Genomic DNA, 26531 nt, shown 5'->3' on the forward strand with positions numbered 1-26531 from the left:
CCTTAACCCCTTGACCCTGGTTGCATAGTCAGCACATGTAGATGTAGATCAGTGAGAAGTGGACAGCAGCATCACAGGCAAGTAAGGCACAAAGAGAAAAGGGGAAAGAAAGAGAGAGAGAGAGCGGCTCGTCCTTTAATCATTCTCAAATTACCCTCTCATTCATCAATGCAGTAATTAGCTGAAAGGATACGTGACGTGTTAGTTGTACTTCATAATTGTTGAGTGAACTGAATTAAAAACTCAGAGACAGAGAGAGAGAGGAAGATTAAAACAATAGAACCACACTATAACTAATGGGGCTTGAACAGTCTTGAATGCACAGGAGGGAGGATGAGTAGAGAACACTGCCTGACTGATGGACTCATTGATTGGCCGTGTGTTGGATTCCCTTTTAGCCGCTGAATGATCCATAAGTATTAAACTGATATTCCCACAGTTAGCGCTCACATAACTACACTCTACTGTAAGTGAGTCTCTGCTCATTACAGGGCAGGGACAGGAGTGGAGGATATGAAGTAAATTGTTTGTATTTATTTTGGCAGCTGCTAAATTTAATTGTTATCGTTGCCTCCAATTGTGTTTCCAAGGAATCCTGTTTTTTATACGCATACACCGCTGTTGTACAGATGTGATATCTGGATTCAATTTCATGAAATAGAAAGTGCCTGAATCTGTCTTTACTGTACTGTGACAGACATGCATATTTGATGTAACGACCACTACACCAGTGGGATATTCATCATTCCCTTTGGTTACTCTGTAATCGTGTTAAAGCAGCACAGCAGTACATTTACTCCATCAGACGCTGGAATGTCTTTAACATAAAGAGAGGCAAAGATAAATCAAATGTTAGCAATTAATTCACCAGGCCCAATTTTAGTCAGCTGACTATAAATTTGTCAGACCAGTTTATTCAAAACAAATACAAAAAGTCATGAAAATATACTTCTCACTGAAAAATACCTAATTGTGCTAGTCTGACTACAAAAACTCTCTATTAAATATTTACGTATGAGCATTTCTAGGCCAAACTTGTTACAATGGAAGAGTGATCATTTCCCCTGCAGCCATATAGGTTCTCCATGTATCTAACACAGAAGCATAGCCGTGGGTTCTTCCACCTAATTTTTACCACTGTGGAACTGAGATCCAGTCACCAGTTGCGCTGAGACCTTTCAGATGACGCCAAACATGACAATGGTTTGTTCTTGCTTTCATACAAAACCCGTTTTGGTCAAATGTCTGATCCGCTGGGTGCCAGAGCTTTGTATAATAGGAAAGAATGAGAAAAGGGGAGAAACCAGCGGCTCTAATGCAGTAGGAGAGCATGGAGGCTGATCTGATAAGCGATAAGCGATCTGGTGCTGCTGAGCCTGTGTGTGTGTGTGTGTGTGTGGGCTCCATAAGAAAGCTTTACCTGAGAAATCCAACACCTTTATATGTACATGTACTTTCGCATAAACTGTTTCATGCTCTTTAACAGCTGTGCACCGTTAACTGTCATCACTTTAAACTGACACATACGAAGCGAGAACGTCCCATTTGACATACTGTTTGAGTGTTACCATGATTCCTCCATCTGTACATCTTCTCTTTGCACTTCTCCACAAGTGAGAAGAGGGATTTGGAAATAAATCAGGTAAGAATCACAGTTTTATTTGACGACAATTGTGAACAGAAGGTATTAGTGGGAAGGAAGTGTGAGAGCATGTTTGGCAAGAAGAGGTCGTCACAGCATCCAGGAAGATAAGTTGTCTAAGAGGAAATAATATGAATTTATGGTGTTTTAAATCGTGTTTACATGGGAAATTGGCAGGTCTATCATTTATCAGCAGATGTGTGATATTTTAAATCATGCCTGTATGTGATGTGGGCGTGGTTAAGCACAGTCTGAGGGTGTGTATGCAGGCAGTGGTGGTGTGGGTGTGTTTGCAGTATGATTTGGACAGCTGAGTATGGTTGATAATTAGGAACAGCTGCATCTGATTGTATTATCAAGGCCGCTAATACTGCACTGTCACTACTGAAGGGGACAGAGAGAGCAGGGGAGCAGGGGGAGAGCAACGTCCAGCTCCATTCCAAACACTCCACGGCTGCTGCATTCCTCCATAGTCTGAAATATAAAGTTCATGGCAAATTATTCTAAAATACTGTAAAAGCAGGATCGTACAAAAGGCACAGCGGCCCGTCAAGGGGATATTCTCAAGAACTTAGCTAACTTTCTGTCATTAAGGCTGGGAGCCGTCCTCTCTCTGCGCCTTCCTGACTTGAAAGCCCTGAGACATCAGGGGGAAATTGTGGCATAATTACGAAGTGATAAAACAGAAACCTTCATCATTAGGAGGATGTCTTTCCTCCTCTGTTGTCTTCCTCGTCTCCCATTGCTACCGAGGCAGCAATAACTTTTGAAAGCTGTTACATCCGTTCCGCTTACTCACCCCTCAACATGTGCCACTGATCTCTAAACTCTCCCAGGGCTTTCATTGTGCTGCAGTAAGAGAGGGAAAAATAGAGGAGTTTCAAGAGGAGAATGAGACACAGGCACACGCATGCAGATGCAGACTGTTCAAACGCGTGCATTTAAGATGCGTTTGGACATACATACATACAGTATATACAATATGAATTTGTTCGCACACTCACGCACACGTACACACACACACACACACACACACACACACACACACACGCACACACACACACACACACGCTCTGAGTTCTGGTTTTACAGCGTTTGCTTCAGTGGTCTTATTCCCTGTTGGAGAGGTGCAATTTGACATGCTATCATTTGATTGGAGTTTTATGGCATGTAGTTCAGAGAGAGCGAGAGAGAGAGAGAGAGAGAGAGAGAGCGAGAGAGAGAGACCCTCCTTACCTTATCCTTTTGCTCTTCACCTCCCCCTTCCCCTCTTTCTCGTTCCTTGACCCTTTCCCTTTCCTCTCTGCGCTCCGATTCTCTTTACTTTTTCCAATTTCCTTTCCCTCTTACGTCTGCCTTTGCCCTTTCCTCCTTGCTTTCTTTTTTCTCACCTAACTTTTCCCCCTCCGTTTCCTTTTTGGGAAAGTTATAATGTCTTTCTCCACAGAAACATGCTTTTTCAAACATGTGTTGCTGATTGCTTATACTGTATTATTGAAGTAATGGATCATTTGCTATTTGTACATGTAAGGAAGAAATGAGGACTGAGATGGAGACAACATGAGGACAACATAAGAAATATCACACCTGAGGCAACAAAAAAGGAGAAAATTAGGGTCAGACAGCAGGAGAGAGAGAGAGAGAGAGAGAGAGAGAGTTAGAGCTTGAGGATTTCAGAAAGGAGAGAGAGAAAATTGAGGCAGATTTATGAAAGTTGGAGGGAGAATAAAATGGAGGGATGATAGTAGCTGAAATGATGGCCACCCCTGCGCTCCTCTAATATGAGACACAAATGGATTTGCCTTTTATCCCAGCAATGCACGCGCCATCAATAAAGCCCTGTCAACCCGAAGAGGCAAGCTCATTTATGCTGCAAACATATGCACGCGCTCACACACACACACAAACACACACACACACACACACACACACATGCAGAGACAGGTGGCAGGCTCATTTATGCTGCTGTTTATTACCATTATCACCTGACGAGAGGAAGCAGGCAGGAGCCAGGCTACGCTTCGCTCCTTGATGCCCATCATCTGTGTCTGAGTCTCAGGTGTTTATCGGGCTGTCACGTCGCAGGAGGCCCAGCAGGTGTCTCGACGCCCCCTTTCTTCATTGTCCCCTCCATTGTGCTCTCTCTGTCTGGTGCCGTCACTGCTTTTTGCCTGTGTTTCACTTCTATATTGCTAGTTTTTGTTTTTGTCTTTCCTCCCTGTCTCATTCTTGATTTGCACGCATCGCCTCCTCCTCTTAGCCTCTCTATCACTATAATGCTCCCCATTTTCTCACATGGACACCTTGGCAACGACAACCGTCTCTTTTAACAATTATTTGCTCAAATGTTTGTTTACAAATCCGTCTATCTGCTTTGTGGCGTTTCAAAGGAGAAAGTATGCCGCTAAAGCATTTAATGATCTCAGTTTTCCTCGGGTTTAATCACCCCCTGGTGCGTTTTTATCGCTTAGGTAAAACATCATGGGCCTAATTTAGGTGTTGTGCTTATCAAAATTCTGCTACTGCGCTATTTGGGTGCCCATTATTTTAAAAGCCAATTACTGCGCGTGATAATTACGTTAATGGACAATTAGGCGAGAGTAACTTTATCATGGCATAATTGGGGATCGACTGAGCTTTCCGCATTGGCAGCTATTAGGGAAAGAGCTGCAGCTTGAGGCGGTACAGTAAACCATGACTTCATCTGGAGCCCACTTTTAAAGGTTTTCACTGTAAATTAGAGGCACATGAAGAAAGAGGATCTGCTTTTCTTTTTATGGAACCTTTACAAGTAAGTGCTCTATAAAATACAGCACAGTGTCGCCTCAATACACACAGATTACAGCTTCATAGCATTAATTTGCATCATATTGACTCATTAGCTGGGTTAACGGGTCATGAATATTCTCACCTGTTTAGCACATCCTCTCAATTAACGACAGTTTGATTGTTAAGACAAACTAAGCTGACCAGGATATGTTGACCTCACTAATAAATGTGTTAAACTAATAAAGTAAAACTAATTTGCAGCTATGCCCAGAATGAATTTTGGAGATGATGAAAATATGAGCAGCAGGTGAATAGACGTGAACAGATCCAGGTTGACTTGCAGAGCCTGAAGTGCTGACATGTCTGCTCACGTGTTTCAATTTAAAGATGGGGTTTGAAATAATCAGTTTGAAAGACATTGTGTTTTTAACTTCAGCAACAGTAACTTGTGTGTTTTGTTCTATATTTAAAACGATCTTCAAATCATCAATTGTATTTTGTCAAATCCCTCATCTACACCTGTTTAATTGTAATGGTCCAACACTTCTATCCTCTATCCCCCTTTTTTCATCCTCTCGTCCAACCTAACATGTTAAAACCTTCATATTTTCCCTCTTTTCTTACACATTCCTCCACCCAATCTATCATTTCTTCTAACCATCATCCTCCCCTCCCTCCCTCCCTCCCTCCCTCCCTATTTTACCTCACCTTATCTCCACTTTTTTCTTATCATCTCCAGTCTGTTTTAAGAGCCTACACACAGCCGATGTCAATTTTTTGGTCCTGGCCCTGTTGTCGTATCACTTCTCTCCAATCTCTTCTATCCCTCCAATCTACATCTTTTAATCCTCGAATTAAATTGCTCTCCCTCTCCCCGTCTGTTCTCCCTCCTTCCCTCTTGTTCCCTCTCTCATTTCCGTCTCTGTGGGTCCAAAGGAACCCAGATGGGAAAGTATTTGCTGCCAGTGTCTCCATTTCTCTTATCCCCCCCCTCTCTTTCCTTCACGCTTTTCCAGTCCCCTCCCTTGTTCCCTCTGTGTCCCCCTCTATCTGTCTCATCCACTTCTCTTCCTTTCTGCTCCCTTTCCTTTTTCTTTCCCCTGCCCCCATGGGTGCAGGTAGTAGAAGATGACACTTGGCTTTGATTGCAGCGTGGCTGCAGGCGTTCCTGGGGCAGAGTAACGGTGGAGCTTCAGTCTGCTGGATGTACTGGTAAATAATCCCAACTGGGGAGAGGAGAACAGAGAGATGATCTTGAGGGAAGGAGGATGGAAGGTGTAAATGTACAGTATGTGTGCACTGGTGGGAATATTGTGTGTGTGAGTGTGTGAATCTTGGTCTGTGTGTGTGTGGTTATGGAGAAAGCAGTGGTTGACATTCGGGGTTGTGACTTTCAATAGGGGACAAAGAGGACATACAATACATATACCTCATGGTTTTATGGATTATATTCATAATTCCATTTTTTATGGAGCACTACATCATTTAATTGACAATGAGTTTTGTGTAACTGTAATGTGACATGTAATGTAATGTGTCAAACTGTGACATTGTCGTCTTGATTAACATTCACAGTGCTGATGTTTGGGACCTGCAAACAAATGTTTTATTCATTACTCGCTCACAAGCAAAGTCATCTTACTGCTAATCAAATTGTGCTGAAAAAAAGAGATTAAGGTGACGATGTGTCGAGTAGTTTAACAGGAGATTGCCGGGGTGGCTTACCTGCTGCATTTGACAACAACATCAAGCCGTTTTAAAGTGAGAGGCAATGTTTGGAGATTGTCAGTTTAACAATATCATTCCTGGTTTGGAGGTTAGCTTTATGATAAATTAATCAAGAAATAAAATATGTTTCAGATATAATGGTATCAATATAACACGTCTTGCTGTCCCTACACAATTGTTGACAAAGTTGTTGATGAACATGAGAGAACTACACTGACTATGCATGTCTTTAAAGATACTATAACATATTACTCTACACATGTAATCATACAATTACACATTTGTCAATGAACACATGAGAGTGCTTGCCAACATACCTACACACACACACACACACACACACACACACACACACACACACACACACACACACAGAGAGACTTTATCAGCGTGTGTAATAGCTTGCAGATGAGGCACTTTGCAGACCACAAGCTGCTACAAAGAACTGAAAAAAAAAAATCCATACTGATGGAAGCTTCTGGAAGGTGGAACATTAAACTCACCATCACCTTTTGTCAAGGATGACACAAAAAAGTCACAGACTTATTTCTAATGTATTCGCTGTTATATGACAGCAAAGATTTACATAGTGCGTTGGCGTGTTGCAGCATAACCAATATGATAGCAAATTAGCTATAATACATAAAACCATAGTAGAAAATCAATATAAACCCTGTAGAATATAACATTAAAACAAGCTGCAAACCACTGCAAAGCTCATAATGTTTTTCTTCTTGTTTGGAACAGTCACTGGATTTGTTAAACCTCTAATTTCTACTTGCAAACTATTCCAGTCTTTTGCACCTGTATACTGAAAAGAAGAACTCATGTCCTTTCTACACGATTTTAAGGTGTAGCCTGTCATGTTCAAAATTCTTCTTCAGGCCCGGCAAGAATGACTTCAAGTAGACAGAGGCCACACTTATGCTGTTTATTTAGCAATAGAGGTTAAAGTTGTGATATAGAGCAATTGACTAAGCTGAGGTCTCATTTGCTTCAATGGTCCACAGACTGCACACAGTTAACTGTCTACCTTTCCACAACATGAGCCCCGAACCTTGGATATAAATACAATATATACTGTTGTATGTGTGTCTTCTTCGTGTTGGTTTCTGGTTGGTGCACAGGCGAGTCAACGCCTATCGGCAGACGATTCCTCTTCTCACATCCTGTGCACTGAAGATAGTATAGAAGTGGTGCATCTTCCCATATTTGGCGAGGGTTTGCCAGTGGTGGTCTTCTCTCTTGTTTGACAGTGTTTGTGTTATACATTTCCTTAATTGGAGTTTCCTGTTTCCAAGAATTTCTGTTTCCTGTTGAACATATGTTTTCCGAGAATCTCTACTTCTCTGTGAGGTACTTAACTGGAAGCCCACTTGAGGCCCTTACATAAACAGTACTTTTCCACTAGGTCACAGCACCCTAGTTACTGTAAGATCCACTTTACCAACCACAATTTCTATTGAATAAATGTAAAAGAGTAAGTATCATTACATTACATTACGATCATTTGGCAGACGCTTTTATCCAAAGCGACGTACATTACATTACATTACCACCCTTTGCAGAGGGGGGAGCAATTGAGGGTTCAGTGCCTTGCTCAGGGGCACCTCGGCAGGGGCTCGAACCGGTGACCCTCCAGTTCCCAAGCGGAAGCTCTACCCACTTAGTTACTGCCTCCCAATATCCCAGTCTCCCAGTATCAACTAAGTATCAATGTTAAATGTACTAAATGTAAACTTTATTAATCGTCATTAAGATACTTTTAATAAAGAATCTTAATGACGATTAATAACGTATCTCAAATGCGTTTCTTTCTGTTATGCTACTGATACACAATGATATGAGACTTCGAAGACCGATGTTTTCACTTTCTTATTATCATAGTTTACACATAGACAATGTTAATTTGTGCTGACATCACATTTGTTTATTTAATGTAAATCACTGAGAACAACAGCATCACAATGCACGGAACTGGAGGGAAGAGTTAGGGACACAAATAAATGAAAAAATAGTGTATACCTAACTGGGGCAGATTTTTTTGACTAATGAGCTACACCCACGTTAAAGGTTTTACTTTTTGGTTTGGTGTTTTCTTTAATGCAGCATGCAATCAACCAAACCAATTAAAAAGGTGCAATGTAGCCAAAGGTCAAAGTTATGTGTGGACTCTAGGTGTGAAAGCAGCCTAAATACACATCTTTTTCAGGAAATGTCAGGTTTCAGCGTCACTGCTCCATTGTTCTGTTCTCAAGACCATGTTGCCAATCACTTAAGCCCCAAACATCCTGTGTTAGCAATGCCTCATGCTGTTATCATCACCCCTGCACCCCCACAGACCGAATGAGTGAGACTCACAACCCACCAGTGATGGAAAAGGACAGCCACAACAGAAAAGCCACAGCAGGCGGCTCATCAGCTCACACACACGGCAACCCACTTCAGTCAGGGAGACACCAAACACGTTGTTAGGAACAGCACCAGAACTAGAGCTTTCCCTCCCCTGTTTCTTCCACTGTCTCATATCTTTTGATTGATTTTGACTGCAACTGTCTATCTTGGGGCCACTCTAAGATAGACAGAAACAACAATTTTAGGATCTTTTTTGTTACTTGAACCTCACCTACTACCACACTTCCACCTCAGCCCTCTACACACAGACTGTCCAGAAGTGTTACGCAAGTGACAATTTTTACCTTCTGATGAGACTCAATGAAAAGACTTTATCTATGGGGATCATTGATGTCTGAACCAAATTTCATTGCAATCCTCTTACTAATGACTGTTAACTACTTTTGTTAATATTTGACTGTGAATCTTGCTGACACATGAACCGACACATAATGCAAAAGAAATGAATTGACATGAGTTTCCTGACGAGATGCTGCATTTTAAACAATCCATCATGTTAATCGAATACTGGAAACACAACCAGCTGGATTTTATGAAAACAGGCCGAGTTTGGAAGTGTATTTGAAAGTTATGGAAAAAAACAAAAGCAGAAACAACATTTCAAATGAACAAATGGACATACACTGTGAGAAACATTCTCAATATGTGGGACACATACACACTTACCACTTACTTCCATAATACCACATATGCATATTTTTTACTTTCCTACCATCCTTGCTCTGCTCGCTGATCTGTACCTTGTAAAACATTCTGTCAAATAATTTGTCCTGAAACAAGTCACCAAGGAGAATGAAACGTGATGATGTTCGATTTTCACTTTCTATAACAGGCAGTCTGACATCATTATAGCTGCAGAGATTCTGACCAGGACACACCCCAAGATAAAAATACATAAAAACCTGGTCCTGAAGGTAATGTGAATCCAAAATGGAGTTTTTACGGTGTAATGTGGCTTTATTGTCGTGAGCTGCCATTAATTTTCATTGCCAACAACCATTTGAAGGCACTTAAGATTTCAAATTTTACATGCCAGTGGCCTGCTTGTGTTGCGTGAGCAGGGGCTCTACAGGAGGCCGGGACATTTATATCCAACTCATGAGAGATTTGTCCTTTTAAAAAAAAAAAATCTTGGTCATTAATTTAGCGTAGTGACTCACACGCTTACTTGTGAATGAGTGATTGAGCACATCATATGAAGGAAATAGGTTTGTTATGCTGAAACACTGTTACTTTGAGCATGCAATCAAATCCAATGTGCGAACCAAGTCGAGCCTGATTGCCTTGCAGTCAGACAGATTTATAACGCAACAGTGGCCTGCAGAGCCTGTTTGTGAACGAGCACCAACAGCTCCCTTTGGTGGGCAGGTGCTTGATATTTTTAGAGCCATTACTGTTATCCTCCTCCTCATCTTTCTCCTTCCTCTCAATCACTTATCATCCTGGTAGACACTTAAATCCTCATCTTCATCAAATGGCAGACTCTTATATGCCCACACATGTATCACCAGGGATGCAACAGATGCTCTCAGTTGCATGTTGTTTGAAAAGGAGTTGAGAGATTAGAGACAAATCATCTTTTTGAAAATTCTTCCAATCATAGAATCACCAGAGAAAGAATGGTGACCTCGACTAAAGATGATGTTGTTTTTCAGCACTATTCATGTAATTAAGGAGACTGAGGAAGAACTTCACAAGCCGAACTATACTTGGTAAATCAGTGACCTCAAACATTACACCCAAGGAAGGAGTGAGGATGTTCATCTCTGTAAGGCAATGTGAACCAATTTCATCATATCGAACACTGCTAGTCTGCAAGAGGAGGTCGTGCATTCCAAATGAGGTGCTTGGTGTTTCAGTTTTCTTCTGTAGTCTATGTATGTAAGAGTTATGGTCGCACCTTCTTTGGTTGAAGTCAGCTGGAATGTTTATGGTCCCAAAGAGAGCTTGCCCTGGTTGCCTAATGAGCATATACAGTATGTGATAAAAATGGCTCAATAAGAGTAAGTGAAGAAAAAGCTGGTCACATGCTACGGATGGATTTATTGACATATCTCTAAAAGTGATTGGTGTTAGTGGGAAAAAGAGAGAGCGAGAGAAGCTAGAACTGATTTTGATCCTCTTTAATGAACAAGACTTTCACCAGCAACCGTATTTACAGTGTCGGCAGCCCCCACAAGCGCAGTCTATATTTAGAAATAGTCAGACATTTTCCCACCACTGGTGTACCATATTTGTTATTGGCTTTGATGCTGATTTTCCAAGCTCTACCAAGCCCACACTCTGTCCTCCTCCTCCTTCACAATATTCTGTTTTGATGAAAAGAAAGGTTAATGTACTGGCCAGGAATCATACTGGGCCTCTTATGAGCCCAGAAACTGTAAAACGACCTTAAAACCATAATTAAACTGATCTGTGTACTGTCTATTAAACGATTGTAGTACGGGGCATTTGTGCAATTGAGTTCTGGCATTAGTGGGCTCCCAGGTGCCATTGTTCTCTCTGCACTGATGAATTGTTACCATTGTGTCTCCCTCCGTGCATGGCAGAAAACCTTCCGAAAAGTTCAAAAAGGCCTTTCTACCCTCCAGCGTTGCCATATGATTTGCAGCAATGTCATTTTAGTTGTGTGCATTAACAAAATGACTCATGGCTTTGACACTCTGATCTGCAACAAGTGAAAAGAAAAGATGAATATGATTTCTTGAAAGAATGGCAAGACAATATGTGGTGGGAGTATATTAGGTGTAAAAATGAGCTTTGGTGGATATTATAAATAAAATTATATGGTAATACCTTACTGGGGACTTGATTTGGGATTTCTAAGCTGTGTCCTTGTATCCTGAGATAGAGACTTAATTCCAGGAGGTCTTTGTCAATTGCAGATAATTTGAAAATAGCCTGTTTGACCCCAAGGGGATCCCCATAAGACATGACAAGCATGTCTTCTTGTGTTTCCATCTACTGTCTGGTCATTTTAAACCACGCAAAGTTGTGTGAGCCAAATAGGCCCCAATGGCTCTCTCTGGGGGGTCAGTTTGCTAAGTTGTAAACCTGTGTTCTGTCAGGTGTCATTAAGGACCAGTAGGAGTCCAAGGGGACCTGTCAGGACAAGGAGTAATAGATGTCTTCTTCACTGATCGCTAGCAGGCATGGAGTTAGCACAAACAGCAAATTAGATGTGACATCTTGATGGAGGCAACGCAGGAGGCACAGCCGGTCACAAGTTAGAAGGAGGAGAGGCTCAAAAAAGTAGCTGGGAAAAGACGAGGAGTAAAAAGAGGTGAGGCATCCAAATGGAGGCATTAGTATGCAGACAGAGTACATATCAAATTCCTTTGAAACATTGTGTATAGTACCATGGAAATGCCATCTTGATCGCTGACACCACGAGGATGCCCAGTGCACTTTCCTGAAGTGTAGCTCCCCTTGAGATAACTTGGGGTGGAGCGCATTGCTTCTAGGTTGCCTTCATGTCAGCTTTTGAGGTAGAAAAGAGCATTACTCATGCACTTTCACCTCAACGCTTTACGTATCAGCAAGTCTCACTAGTCTCAGACTGAGACAGATATCAAAACAATGTGGAACTGTGACAGAATTCTAACAAATAACATCATTGCCTTTAAATTTGCAAGGAACATGGAACATTGTGTCTAGTTCATTACATATACCCATCGCTGGTGCAGGGACGATGCTTTCCAAGAACGGTTTGTTTCATAACATAACCAATTGAACATCAAGTTGCATAAAAACACATCATTCGAATAACTTCTACTTCGCTCTGTGTCACTCAGAAGCGTTGGGACAAGGGGAGCACAGGAACTGATGTTATGAAATGGATTAGATTTGAGACCAATTAAAAATGAATTGCTGAAAATGAGTGCTGACCCTCGCCGAATTGGATGCCAGTGATCTCATTAGGCTGGTTTCTCACTCCGCACGAGCCAGCAGCTGGAGAACAGGCCTGCCTGACACATTGTCAGTGAGAAGGAAAACCCAAGGGCTCCTGCCTGCAGAGATCTGAGAATTAGGGCTTCTCAGCACGTGTGACGTATTTGTATGTGTATGTATGCGTGTGAAAGGTTCCAGTGTGACACCTGCACTCTGTACAGCCATTTTTTGTAAGTGAATATGTGCATGTGTGTATAAATGTAAATGTGAATGTGAAAATGACTCCCTGTGTTAGCCGCTGGCTGTGCTTACATGCGTTGCAGTGTATGTATCATATCTATCAATGTCAACCTGAATGTGAACATGTATTTTGGAAGTGACAATCACAAAGTGTGGAGGAAGAAATATCAGTGTAGATAACAACACACTCTGAGTCTGCAGTGTGTTGGTACCATCTGGTTTTAATGAGGCTTTAATTAAATCCTCTCCACATTCTTTGCTTGTAACCTCTAGCTTGTTTGTATTGAACAATTCATATTTCAGTATTCAGAATATGTGCATTGTGAGTGAAGTATTCAGCCAGTTGTTAACACATAACACATATACCATATAGTTTTGTACAGCTTACAAATAATTTTCTGAGTAAATTCCCTATCTTTAATACGTGCTGTCGCCCTCATTTCCACATCACCAAATCCTTACACATATCCCCGCTCAGAATCACGCACAATGAGCTGCTTCTCCTTCCAGCAGGCTGTGATTTGATTCATCATTAACATGTAGTGTGAATGTGTTTTAAAGGAATAGAGAAAAAACGTTAGTCTATATGGACAGAAAACAAATGACGCAAACAAGCTGAAGAGATGATTAGAGGCTTGACAGAGAAAATTCAGTAGGACTTATCGGTGATCTCAGAGTCCAGGGTGCATTGCATGGGACCTTAATTGGACTCAGAGAAACCTACCTTAAGACAGAAACATATAACAGAGAATTAAAATGAGAATGGTTAAATGCTTGATAAACAGAAAATAAAATAAAGTTGAGAATTTTCTTATTGGGTCACTTATCAAGTCAAGTCCATTTTATTTCTATAGCCCAATATCACATACAATGTCTCAAAGGGCTTTACAGGCCCACAACATCAGGAAAATTCCTGACTCCGCCCAAAGCTCTCGGGGAAGAAAAACAGACATGTGTAAAGAAAATGTTTAAGGAAAAAGGAAGAACCCTCAGGAGATGCAATTCCAAGAGGGATTCCCCCACCAGGAAACGGCTGCGAGTGCTATAGGAACTGTATCCCGGTGGAATTATAAAAAAGTACAATAAAGCATGCAAAGTAGTAAACACAAACAGTCATGCATTAGGATAAAACATGTAATATAGAGACGAGGGCGAGGGAGAGAGAGAATGATGTAAGCACAATACAGAGCAGTACTATCTCTTAGGAGTCATAATTAATCATCAGAGTCATTAATTGTATTAACTACCAAGAGCTCAAGGGTAAAGGATTTGTTTGTACATTTTTAAATCATGACAGATTTGGAAAGTTACCCGCAGTGAGCAACCCACACTCATAGCCACATAGTGTTCATCCTATTTTAGGATGGATTTCTCCTATAAGACCATCAGGAGATTTCTGGGGAGTTTTCATGTGGGCTGTGACTGATGGACATGTCTGTGTCCCTTGGGGACCGTGTTAATGCACTTCCAAGGTCATCTGTGCTCACTCTAAGTAGCACAGTGGCAACAAGCCCTGACAACATCATCGGCCCGATGGAACCTGCATGAGAAGTTGCCCGCTTGTGGAAGCACAGGGCCATTAAAATGGATAGATCAATATAGAAGAATACACACATCCCCTGCAGTCTATGTTAATTTAGAGAGCAAAGGGAGAGAGGCAAAGGTTGGAAGAGAGGGGACACAGGACGGAAAAACAAGACATTTCAAATACAGAGAAATGATTGAAGAACAAGAGGACTGAATGGGAAAGGTGAGGTAGAGAAGTGTGAGCAGAAGAATTGGAAGAAGAAGACGAAGGCTGGTGGGTGTGATGGGTTGGGGTGGGGTCTGTTAGTAGTAGCCAGGTTTAGAGTTGTGAATCAGATTCCTAAATCCATCAGAGGATAAAATCAGAATCAATACATCTTAAGCATGCGCATCTTCAACTAACAAGATGCATTTTTTCCTCATTGTCCTCCACAGGACAAACTGGTGTCTACACTATGGAAGCTATGGCCAGACTGTAAATGAAACCGTTTCCAAAAGACTTTTGAGTTGACGGTCCTTAGGGAACTGGACTGTTTTGCTGATTTATAACAGCAACCAGTGGTTTGAATAATAATTCTCTTAGAATTATCTTTCATTTATGCAGTGGTTTTACAAACTAGAGGGCATTCAGAGAATGCATACCTCCACCAAGTTCCAGCAGCACTCACCCATATAAAGCAAGACTTTATCAAAAAATATTTACTCATTCATTGCACAGCTGTATTGCAGACATCCTTGTCTTCTAGATCTATAGTCATAAAGATTACAAATCTGTTCCAAAACACTGAATGGTACTTACATGCCATATTTGTTAATGTACAGTGACCCCTGTCTGAGCAAACATTCTATCTGACTCTGGACTAAATTGCACCTTTTTGATAGTCTATCCTATGATGACCATGCCTGAACTTTGTGATTTGCTTCTATGTTCAGGGAACAATAGACAACATGTTCCTCTTGGTGGTAAAATGTGTGATGACAAAAAGGGTAGCAGTCCATTATGCTAAGAGGCAATGTCGATATGACGTCAGCATTTGTTTCCAGAACATGATACACATTAAACTCAGTGAATTATCAACAATGAGCATTGCATTGTGAACCACATAACCACTGAACTCCTATGCAGAATGTTTCTCAGATGTTACAGTATATATATATATGGTGTCCTTGTCTGCTCTATCTAAACAGAGTCACTAGCAATGTCAAATCTGGAAATAAAACTGCAGCTTGCATAAGATGATATAGGTGACAGACATGGGCACAAACAATCAGTGTATCAATACATGTACAATATGCATAATCAGTTACTGTTTCTCTGGACCAACTATGGTAATGCAATACACCTCATTGTAGACAATATGGCTCATTGATTTGACAGGTTAAAGGGGAACAATATGCACGTTTACATTTAGATTTGCTTCAACATCAAGATCTCAGTGTCTAAACACGCCCTTTAAGAATTAAAAGGAAAAAGAGAGAAAGAGGGCAACTATCACTCTTGTAATATAAAGGTAACAGTGAGTTGAAATTCTTCTTTGGTCAGTTTAGAGGACATTAGCAAAGATCTGTTAAGTATATGTTCATAGAAAGATAGATAGTTAGAGATTCCATGGAAGGGGAAAATGAGACTAAGCCGAAATGCTTTATAGAGCTATGTTTATAATTAGTCCATTTAGTACCGCATTTCATCTTCATTTCAGAGTTTTGCGACCATCTAAAAATTTCATGATAACCATCTCCATCCGGTTTTGTACCACTTCTTTCTTTAGTCCAGTTCCAGTGAAAAACAAATCCAGTACAGGGCTTCACAACGCTTGCTTCAAGCTGATGTCATTTTTAAAAATGTTATGCAATGTATGAAATAGTGAGTGCGTGCTGGAGTCCTCCAAATGAGCCATAGGAGCTGGTTAATGGTCATTTTCCATTTTTATTGCCTAATAAATATTCCTTTCACAGTTCATGAATATCTTGCCCTGTATTAATAGTCAGTAAAAGATCAATTAACATATCAGTCAGAAGGCCCAGTGAGATTTTGAACAGCAGTTGTGCTGGAAAATATTCAATTTCTTTGTCTTAATTTTTGCAATCCTTCCATTATTACAAGGCCAAACTATTTGACTGTCTGGCCTGAACCTTGACCCATCAGGTCAACTTTCTTTGGAATTATTTAACAGCTCCTATAGACCAAGGCCAAGTTGTATTTAGCTATACCATGAATTCTCTTTGTCGCACTCAGTGTCTAGCATATTGGAATAAAATCCGTCATACAGTCATTTAGAAGTACGGTGTGAAATAAGATGATCAGTTAAAAACACTAAAATTAACACTGGGAAAGGAATTGTGATACTTTACGACATGTTACTGTGACATTGGGATTACACATGATCAGAAAACATGCCTACATCAAATTTCTACACTGTGGAAGCCAACTCTTTCCCAATACTTCCTGGGCAACCAGAACATACCAACTTGGGAGCAGACACTTTTTGCGATGTAGAATTCTTGCCCAGAAACAAAAGTTTAGACCCACAGTGTATATTCCACATTGGAAATGCAGGTAAAATAGGAACAACTCAAATCCCTGAACCGTATGTTTTTACATCATTCAAGTTAAAGTTGTAAAATTAATCTTGACACTGTTCCGCTGTCGGTTCATTACAGTGTCCATAGTTCTCAAAAATGAAAGATGGATTCTGCATCTGTATTCCACTGTGTACAAACAGCCAACAGTTTAGGTGGCAATAAGTCAGCATTTTAAAAATGGGACTCACAGACTTCAGTTTGATAAAGTGTCCTTATAACAGGCAGACGAAATAGAGACAGACAAGTAAGTGACACTGTCAGTCTAACACTCGGATAATGATGACACATGAAGACAACTTGCCAATCCATTTCAAATAGAGTCAGTTAAAGCACTGTGACTGGTGACGCACAGACATATTCGTTGCCCCTGAGCATTGTTACAGCAGCATTAAGTTTCATCACTTCTGCCTTTGACTGCTGTTAGGTTGATAAGTCATCTGTCTGTCTGTAGGCTTGGAAAGAAGGAAAACATTGCTTAATCTCAAACTGCTTTGAGTAACTGAATTGTTGCTATACCATTGTAACTCCTTTATACTTAAGCCTGAGCCTTGAAAATAGATGGTTTTTCAATATAGTCTAGACAAGCCCTGATGGAACTAGCACACCATTGATACCTGAGTCTGGGGCTGTATTCAGACCTGTGGTTCGTTTCGATTCAGGAAATAATACATGGAATTGGATTCATTGGTGGGTGAGAGAAGTCCAGTTTAATAGAGCCACACTGGTTATGATTCAGATGGATATATTTAACAAAATAGGCGAAACACAGCTGTGTAGTTGGATCCCCCAAAGACAAAGCTGCATGAGGCAGCTTTATACCTCTCTGACAGGTGGGTATGTAACCTCACAGTTGTTAAACTATCCTCACACTTGTGTACATAAGGTAAGACTTGTGGTTGAACTAGTTTAAATGTATCACCCGTATGTTGGGCTTCAGGTCCCCTTAAAATTCAACAAGCTTTTTACATGAAACAGAAGGTAAACAGATCGCAATACTTTCCCATCAGTGAACAAAGCTAGATTCAACTGGTTTAGGAGTATGACATGATGGAGACATTATATTCCATCACATACCATCTTGATACAGAACAAGACCCAAGGAACAAAGACAGCCAGAACTACATTATTTTTTGCTTACAAAAATGAATGAATGCGAGATTTTGTTCATGAACTTGATCAGGCCCATATCCAAAGATTTGCTCTCTGAACAAAGAGAATACTTTGAGAGGGGGGATCTCTCTAGCATGCTCTCAGTGTGTATAGTATAGCAAAATATAAATAAATAGTTTGTCTGTTAGAAATAAAGACAATCACTTAGTACATGGAGACTGATGGATTGGGAGCATGGTTACTGATATATTTTATTTTTCTAACATGTTTGTACTCACAACAAAGAATATTCTTCTTGTGTTATCAAGTAGACTGGCAGACATGTGCTTTGGAAAAAATGCTTGCTTTCCATTCACACATCTTTTACCACTTCTCAGTTAAAACCTTTGATGGTGGAGAACCATCAAAGGTCTTTCAGAGTGCTTATTCTGTTTTCTCTGTGTTTTGAGCTTTCTTGTATTTTGACATTTCATCGTTGCACGTTGACTTTGTGATTGTGTGTGACCCTAACATACACCAAATACTATTACTCTTGGCAAGGAGAAAGCAACCAGCATCTTCCTCCTGACCTTCGAAGGACACTTAAAGAGATACAACAGCCGTGATTCTGATCACACGCTCACTATCAAAGCCCATGATCCATTTTGAGTGGCACATGATTCATGTGGGAGTGTCTATGTGCAGATTACGGGTGATGCAAGCAGCATGCAAGACATGCTTCCAGTGTATTATTGTAGCTGAAGATGTACAAACAACATAGTCTTTGTTCATACTTTGAGGTTTTTCGAAAAATCTACTATGACACTTGATAGAGTTCTATTGCAACATGGTTTTCATGAGCTAAATGTACTTGTATTGTCAAAGAGGGCTTTGGAAGCAATATCCTACTGCCAAATAAGTGTTGTGATTGTGTCTTGAAATTAGATTTACACATATGTACACAATTTTTCACATATCTGAACTATCACTATCTACTATCAGCCAAAGCATGTTTCATCCTTTAACTCTCAGAATGCTCACGTTCAGAGGTGGGACTGTGTTCATAGAAATGGGTAGGTTTTTGTGTGAGGCTCTTTTAATTTCATCGCGATTGATCATATCAGCAAAGATAACTTTGCACACTTTCACTCGAGTAGGCAGAGGTTATTAACAGGAAGTCTTCTGTGTGGATGTATAAAAATGTTCACTTCTCTCTCTAGTTATTTGCAGGGTTACACAAGGTTTTACTTGCAGATATGGAGATAGAAAGTAAAAGACAGAAATTAAAACCTTATCTACTTCTACGCCTTACGACACCAGTTCAGAGCCGACATGCCTGTTAGATTGGCAGATTCAGAAGATGGACATACAGTGATTATGTATATATATGTACTTTATTTGATACAGCTTGATTGTGTATTTACTACCTCAGTGAACGACACAACAAGAATATAAAGTGACATAACACTGTACGCACTGCTGGAAAGTGATAAACATTAGGATAAAGAAAATTCTTATTCATCTTTAATTCCTTCTGCCCCTGTTCAAAGAAGACTCAGATCGGGTTGAAAGGTGTTACAAGCTCCTTATTCCTCACATCAGCTGGAAATCAAGATAGCATTAGTTTGAATAATTGTCAATTTTTTTTCACTGTCCTTCCTGAGTGGGCAGGATACTTGATGCTCCCAGCCAATGTTACTAACGTTTGTCAGAGTAGCTGATGGTATTTGCTACAGAAAGCCAAATATTGGCAAGCAGGTCAGATCTTGGCAATCAGAATATCATGAGAGACAATATAGATAAATGAATGAGATGCAAATAAATATTTCATTGACATGAGGTTTTGGCGCAGACTTGGACTCATGTGGTCAAAAGCTGGTGCAGCTCTTGGCATGTCTGAATCCCTTTTGGGGAGCATTGATTCATCTGGTGGAAGGTGGAGCTGAGGTGGTAGTGAGTGGGTGCAAGCTGAGCAACACAAGGAATGAGCAAAAGGACAAGTTTTTGAGAGGGAAAGCACGCGAGAAAGTGCAAAGGTTAAGCAGTGACTGGATGTACGGGATGAAGTGAGAGGTGGGAGGAGAGAAGGATGGACTGGAATGAATAAAACAAGTGTAGCCTTGGCACTGTGTAGATGTCATTGGTCCAACATTTTTGACCTGGACATTCTATTTGAAACCTGACATGGATGGATTAATAAAATAAATAAACAAATAAATAAATGGTAACCAAACCGGACAGGAAATTGGCTTGGATCCACTGGGGTATAAGACATGCTGACTCACAGAGCCAAGACCTAATGCAATAGCAGAACAGCTGATTAGTTAGCTTGTTAAAGTGGGAACTTTTGATCTCATCACTACATCACCTGTTGTGATCAGCAATCTGCTGTTACCCAATCAAGCAAGAAAGTCCTAATGCCACAGCTGATTTGTACCAAAGACAACTTTATTTTCTTGCAATGGGTTTTTTTTGTAACCTTAGAATTTGGAGATATGGATTGCTCTATGGAAAATGTCTTCACTTATAATTCCAATCAAAACCTACTTTGAATGCTTTTGTAAGGACCGCACCTGGCCCTCAGTACAGTCAATTTGTAATTGTGACTCCATAGATTTAGGTGATTTGAGTTTTGAGGTTAAATGGTGATAATCTAGATGAAATCATCTAACCCTGATTTGGATAAATCATTATTTAAATAGTTCGAATCACAATTTATACCCCTGTTCTGGTGCTCAGAACACAGACTTTATTTATCAGTAATTAGGTATCAAAGAGTCAATCTTGTTTTAGACTAAGGCTAAATTACTCGTTTAGACAGGGTGTACCTGAGGTCACACAGGAGTCATATTGGGGAAACAGCAAGTCCCTAGAACCAACTGGAGGAACTGCTCAAAGAATAATCAGAGACAAATCAATAGATCAAAAGGTCAGAAACATGGACCCACACAGAGGAGTGTGTGGGAGAACAATAGTTACAGAGAAGCTTGTCAAGCATTGCTTCTTTTTATACCTCTATGGACAGTATTTCATGTCCTGTGACATGCAACTTATTCAAACAAGACAGTAATTACCCTTATGGGGAGAGTTTGCTTGTGGGCTACTGGGTAATGGTACAACAGAGATGCTGCTACCCACCACACTTACACCATTCAAATGGCACCACTCGTGACTCGAAAGTTTGAATCCTTTTGATGTCTGTTAATGGTCCGAGGATCAAAGGGCACAGGACAACAGAATCACACAGCTGCTCGGCTTATCAGGAACACACTTCAATCGCCTCTCGCTCAGCAGGGGGTGCTAAATATACAGCTGTAAACACAACTTATACACACACAATCTATAGAACTACCATGAGAAAGAAGTAAAACACACATTTTCCATTTTATCCAGCCTTACATTTTGTTGTGATGAACATACAAACAAATGTACAGCTGTATTGGTGTCACATTAAAGAAGGTGTTCTGCCATCTGTCGTGCGTCACAATACAGCAGCAGGTGTGTAAAGATCTGTCAAACAGGTGTTGCAGACAATTCTGAGAATCACATCTGGGTGTGGGTGGTCCTAAACATTTCACCACAAGCTGATGTGTTTGAAGAGAGCAAAAGAGTGTAAAATGACAAATCCTAAACCCTTAATCCCCTGGGTCTTCCCTACACATGTAAACTGCTACAGATGATCAAAGGGACAGAGTTTTAAGCCTGGCAACTGTTGGTGAGATTTTATATTTATGTCAGTTGAGGTAAAGATGTAGACGATGGGGGTATAGAGATTCTGTCATATTATTTCATCTTCCCGAACTTTGACACTAAACGTTTTATCACTCATTTAAATCAGTGCCGCCAGCAGGTGGGACAGATCTGTCTCAAACAAGGCTCAAGCCAGACAATTGGATCAACAACACAACTGACCCACTCTCGTGGAAGCAGCGCTTTCAAAATCAGCAGAACACAGCAGAAGTTTCAAGCTTATACCTGCTGTGATTCTGTTGTAAAGAACCTGTAAAGAACTTCGCCAAAATATGGAATAAATTGGCACACTCACCAGAATCTTAAAGCTTGTAAGGTCCTAAAACTATATCCAGACGCACATTCTAATGTGAGCTATGGCTAAGCTGAGATTCCACACTGAATTCTCAAACAGCTGACTGACAGAGAAACAGACAATCACTTTGCTTGAATCATACTCTCTAGCTTCGCATCGGCCTATATTGCTCAAATTTGGTCAATCAATTAAGACAGGAGCATTTGTAGCACGATTGCATTGTTTCTAGGGGGAAATATGACTCCTGTTGAAAGTTATGGATATCAAAGTGCAAGGACTTCATTTTAGTTCATTAAAAACGTGTGAAATTTTACCTGTATTTTCATTCAAAATGATCATTTCTGTGATTCAACACATGGAATCTCATGATGAAGGTGTCTACAACAACTATGAGCTTTGCTGTGTTACTGTGATGTGTTTATAAAGAGTGTTACGCATAAAAAACAAGCACAAAAATACAGACGAGCTCTAACATAAATCCTTTTATGTGTTTTAATGTTGCAGAAGCTCCAGTGATAAAAAAAAAGCATAGTGAGTTCATTTGTAAACACATCTGCAATGGAGCTCAGCAGTTTAAATAATTTATGGTACATGTTATATTAATTACTGCAGAAGAAACAGCCTACCATTTCAGCACACATTGTACAGTCATGCTCCAGTGCTACCCTGAAATGCTGAGACAGTGCTGTAAGACTTGTTACAGTATAAGCATGATCTCTCGTTAGTGCTGCTGCAAATTAAATGCAATGTATAAGTCAAGAATAAAAGAATAATTGTGCAGTGAGTTTAGAGAATTTAAAGGAAAAAAAAAATTAATTTAGGTTATTTTGATCCACGGTAACAAGGAATGTTTTACATTTGCTTTACTGCCACAGTTAGAGAGACCTTTTAAACACAGGAATAAGAGACTGTTACATGTTTCCACGAGGGAGCTGAGAACTCACAATGAACTTACACCGAGAAAACTGCTATTATAACCTCCGACTTTGATTAAAGTGTCTGTCTCCATGCTTGATGGTTTAAATGTAGAGGATAAATTGCAGTGAAGTTTTGCTGTGTATTACATCTTGATGTCTGAAATAACAAGGCATAACAATTCACAAACACTATCATGATCAATAAAGGTTTCACAAGCCTTTTTATTTTTAAATAATACAGCATTTCTTGAATTGAGATCAAACACAAACCCTTCTGGCAGTTGGCAAAGTTCAAAATCCAAGGATTTCTCAAAGGTTCTTTTAATCATCAGTAGCCATCCAGTCAATGATCACCACCTTCCTCTGGCCCCTTTAGTAATATGAATAATAACAAATACTCCCTCTACACACAGCAGACAATGTAAACAATAAAAGGAATCTAACCACTAAATATTATCAACATGTGCAAAAATCACATGTGAAAAAGCCCAACGTTCCTGCCTGTTGTGGTTCATATAAAAAATCTAAATGTTCCTCATAACCTCTTCATATTAAACCAGAACTTTACGTTTCCCACTTGGGGCCTCATTTATAAACATTGCATAGAATCCTGACTAAATCATTGAGAATGATGAAAACAAAAAATGGCGTACACAAAGAAAAAGACTTAAAAAACCTTGTGCACACATTTGTACACAATGTCCCCTTGGTAAATCACCACAGACATGGAAAGGTTTGCACACCCCAAAACCTCATATCCTGCCCAATACTCACCCCCTATTTACTATAAACAATCAATTGCAAATTAGTGATTGTTGTTCATTGTTGTTCATGCGCCCTGTATTGCACTGTTATTCATAAGTCGGATCTCAAGACCAAAAGAAAAAGTTTAGAGAAATTGTGCAAAGGAGGATCCCTAACTAGAAAATCAATGAAGGTAGAATTTGTTTTTAAAATGCACTGTAGCTTTTTGGGGACTTCCAATTGTAAGATTGTGATTTTTTCCATTATTAGATTTTGAGCAAAATGGTCGGTTTATGGATCTTGATGTTGAGCACAGGTTGTATGCATCAACAGAGCAATTGTTGAGCATCGCAGCGCATGGATTATCCAGCACAATCTATTTTTTGGCTCTTTTTGAAGGAGGAAAATAAAAAATCCCTGCCCGAGATTAATCTACAGACACCTATATTTGTTGTCTTGGAAAAGGTCGACCCAACGCTAAACCCATACTCCCACCAGGAAATGTTCATGGCTCCGTCTTCAAGCCCCTCTCTAATCTTTCAGCAATACAGCTTGAGTCATGATAAAACAACTCTGATGGAGGCAAATCCTCTTATCCATGCAGGTGGCCTGTGGTGGCGGGGGCGGTGGCCTTTGTTACAGGTGGTGGATGAGTTAAAGAAACAAACTGTAGGTGTGGGTTTTAGGATTAAGCACACCAACACAGCATCTAAGAGATTAGACAAATGCTGTGCACATGCAGTATACTGGATGTGTCCAATAGTCTACTGCTGCCTGCTTTTCATTCTCTCTCTCTCTCTCTCTCTCTCTCTCTCTCTCTCTCTCTCTCTCTCTCTCTCTCTCTCTCTCTCTCTCTCACTTACACACAAGCAGCTTCACACTCTAAAGTCTAAAAGCACACTATTATACACATTTTTAGGACAAGGAGGTTTGCTCCGAATGGAAATGCTTGTCAGCCGCTGCCATCTTCTCGCTTTTTCATTGAAAAGAGAGGAGCTTTGACTTGAGGACTAAAGCTTTTGTACAGCAATACTCTCATCTTTTAGAGGTACACGATAGCCCTTTATCTTTTGGAGAAATGATGGCACATTTTTCTCTTTTATCCACTTCATATAAGTTACATTCAGATTTAGTCAAAAGACATCTGATGAAGGTATTATGTTAAACTGACTTAGGGAATTCATAAGACAGCAAATGTAGTAAGTAAGACAATTAAGATATCTTTTTGCTTACTTTCCAATTTGGTATTTATCATAATTTCATCAAGTGTTGTAAATGCTGCAGTGCATGAGAGGCTTAAAAGAATGAGGAGGTGGAGCAGGAGGTGGGGATAAGCTATCATGAATTTACTATGGTTTAACTTGGCATCGCATAGACAATGCATTGTGGCAAAGCCACGACTGGACAAAACGAAGGAAATCACTTCAGCCTTGGGTCTACACATCACATTTTCACCAAAACACATGAGTAACACTGGACCTTTCCCTGATCTACAAGCAGAATATAATGACCAAAGCCAACGTTAGCAGGAGGGCAAACATCCTGAGGAAACTTAAATCCTCTACATTGAAAGAGAAAGCATTAAAACAACAGATTACCCTGAGCTGTTCCATTGCTGAAAATGGCAAACAATGGGAAGAAATTGGGAAAAAATAATGTCTGTTGTCAAGTCACTGGGTGCCCCAAATCAGCCAACACAGTCCTTTGCACATCTGCATTCCTAGTATGGACCCACTGAAACTCCACTACATAGAAAGACATATTCTATATCAGAACAGGTATTGCGACCCGATGATTGACATGGAGACTGAGATCCCTTGGATTCAACACCGTCTGGAGAAAAGCTCGAACTTTGGGAAAGCAACTTGCAAACAAACCCCCCTATCTTTGACATGGAGATTACATCACCCAAAACGGTTCCAGCTGGAAAGGATGCCTCTTGGACCTCAACTATGTTTTTTTGTGCTTAACTCCAGATTTGGCAGCAGAAAACCTCCACAAATGACAATGTCCAATGTGAGTTTGAGTGTAAGAAAGAAAGAAAAAAACAGAGTATGGCATTTTGGAAAGAATTGAGTAATATGCTGGTAAATTTCCAATCAAGCTGAAGTGTGTAGGCTGGGTCTGCTCAGTTTCTGCAGCTGGAGGCTCTTTGATCGCCTGTGATTATCCACGTGCCCGGCTGTTCACTGACTCAGGGCTGAAGGCCAACCAATTAGCCTTTTGCCTGCTGAAAGAGATGCTCGGGTTGGTTTTGTTGTTGTGTTGTTATCTATGATAGCTTGCAGTGAAACCCCCACTTATGGTGTCAAGAGGCTGCTTGGTTCTTTTATACGACCTGACACCGCTGATGAGCTATGACTGCTACAAAGCTGTGGGCACAAACAAACAGGACGATAACATGCTGTGTCATCCAGATAGTCATTAAATTCCATTCAGATTCATGGCAAACTGAATATACACTCTGACAATATAAAATTTAACCCAGGAACTCCTATTTGGTACAGGGATTTCACATATTTACCCTCTACAACAATACAATGAAAGGCAGTTTGCATCAACAGTACTGCAACTGTTGCACAGCAATTTCCCTCAGGATAAATAAAGTTTTATCTTATCTTATCTTACATCAGTTATGATTTTTGTCTTTGTAGTAAACCTCGATCAGATATCTCAATAATTCAAACATGAAATCTGTGTCTGTATGCATTGCATTCAATGGAGTGATATTGAAATGAAAATCTATTAGCAATTCTATAATTCCAGACAGGAGAGCACAATGAATGTTAATCCCCCACGATGAGCCATGGAGACAATAAGAGACATGGAGCAGCAGGGAGTAAGAGCAGATAATGCAGGACGAGAAGGGGATAAAGGTATTTCACAATATAACACTGAAATCATAGGCGATAATGACCTCAAATTATTATTTATACCACTT

This window comes from Genypterus blacodes, unplaced genomic scaffold (genome assembly GCF_046128005.1).
Source record: "Genypterus blacodes isolate CSIRO-AG114 ecotype Tasmania unplaced genomic scaffold, CSIRO-AGI_Gbla_v1 ptg000067l_1, whole genome shotgun sequence".
Classification (NCBI taxonomy): Eukaryota; Metazoa; Chordata; class Actinopteri; order Ophidiiformes; family Ophidiidae; genus Genypterus; species Genypterus blacodes.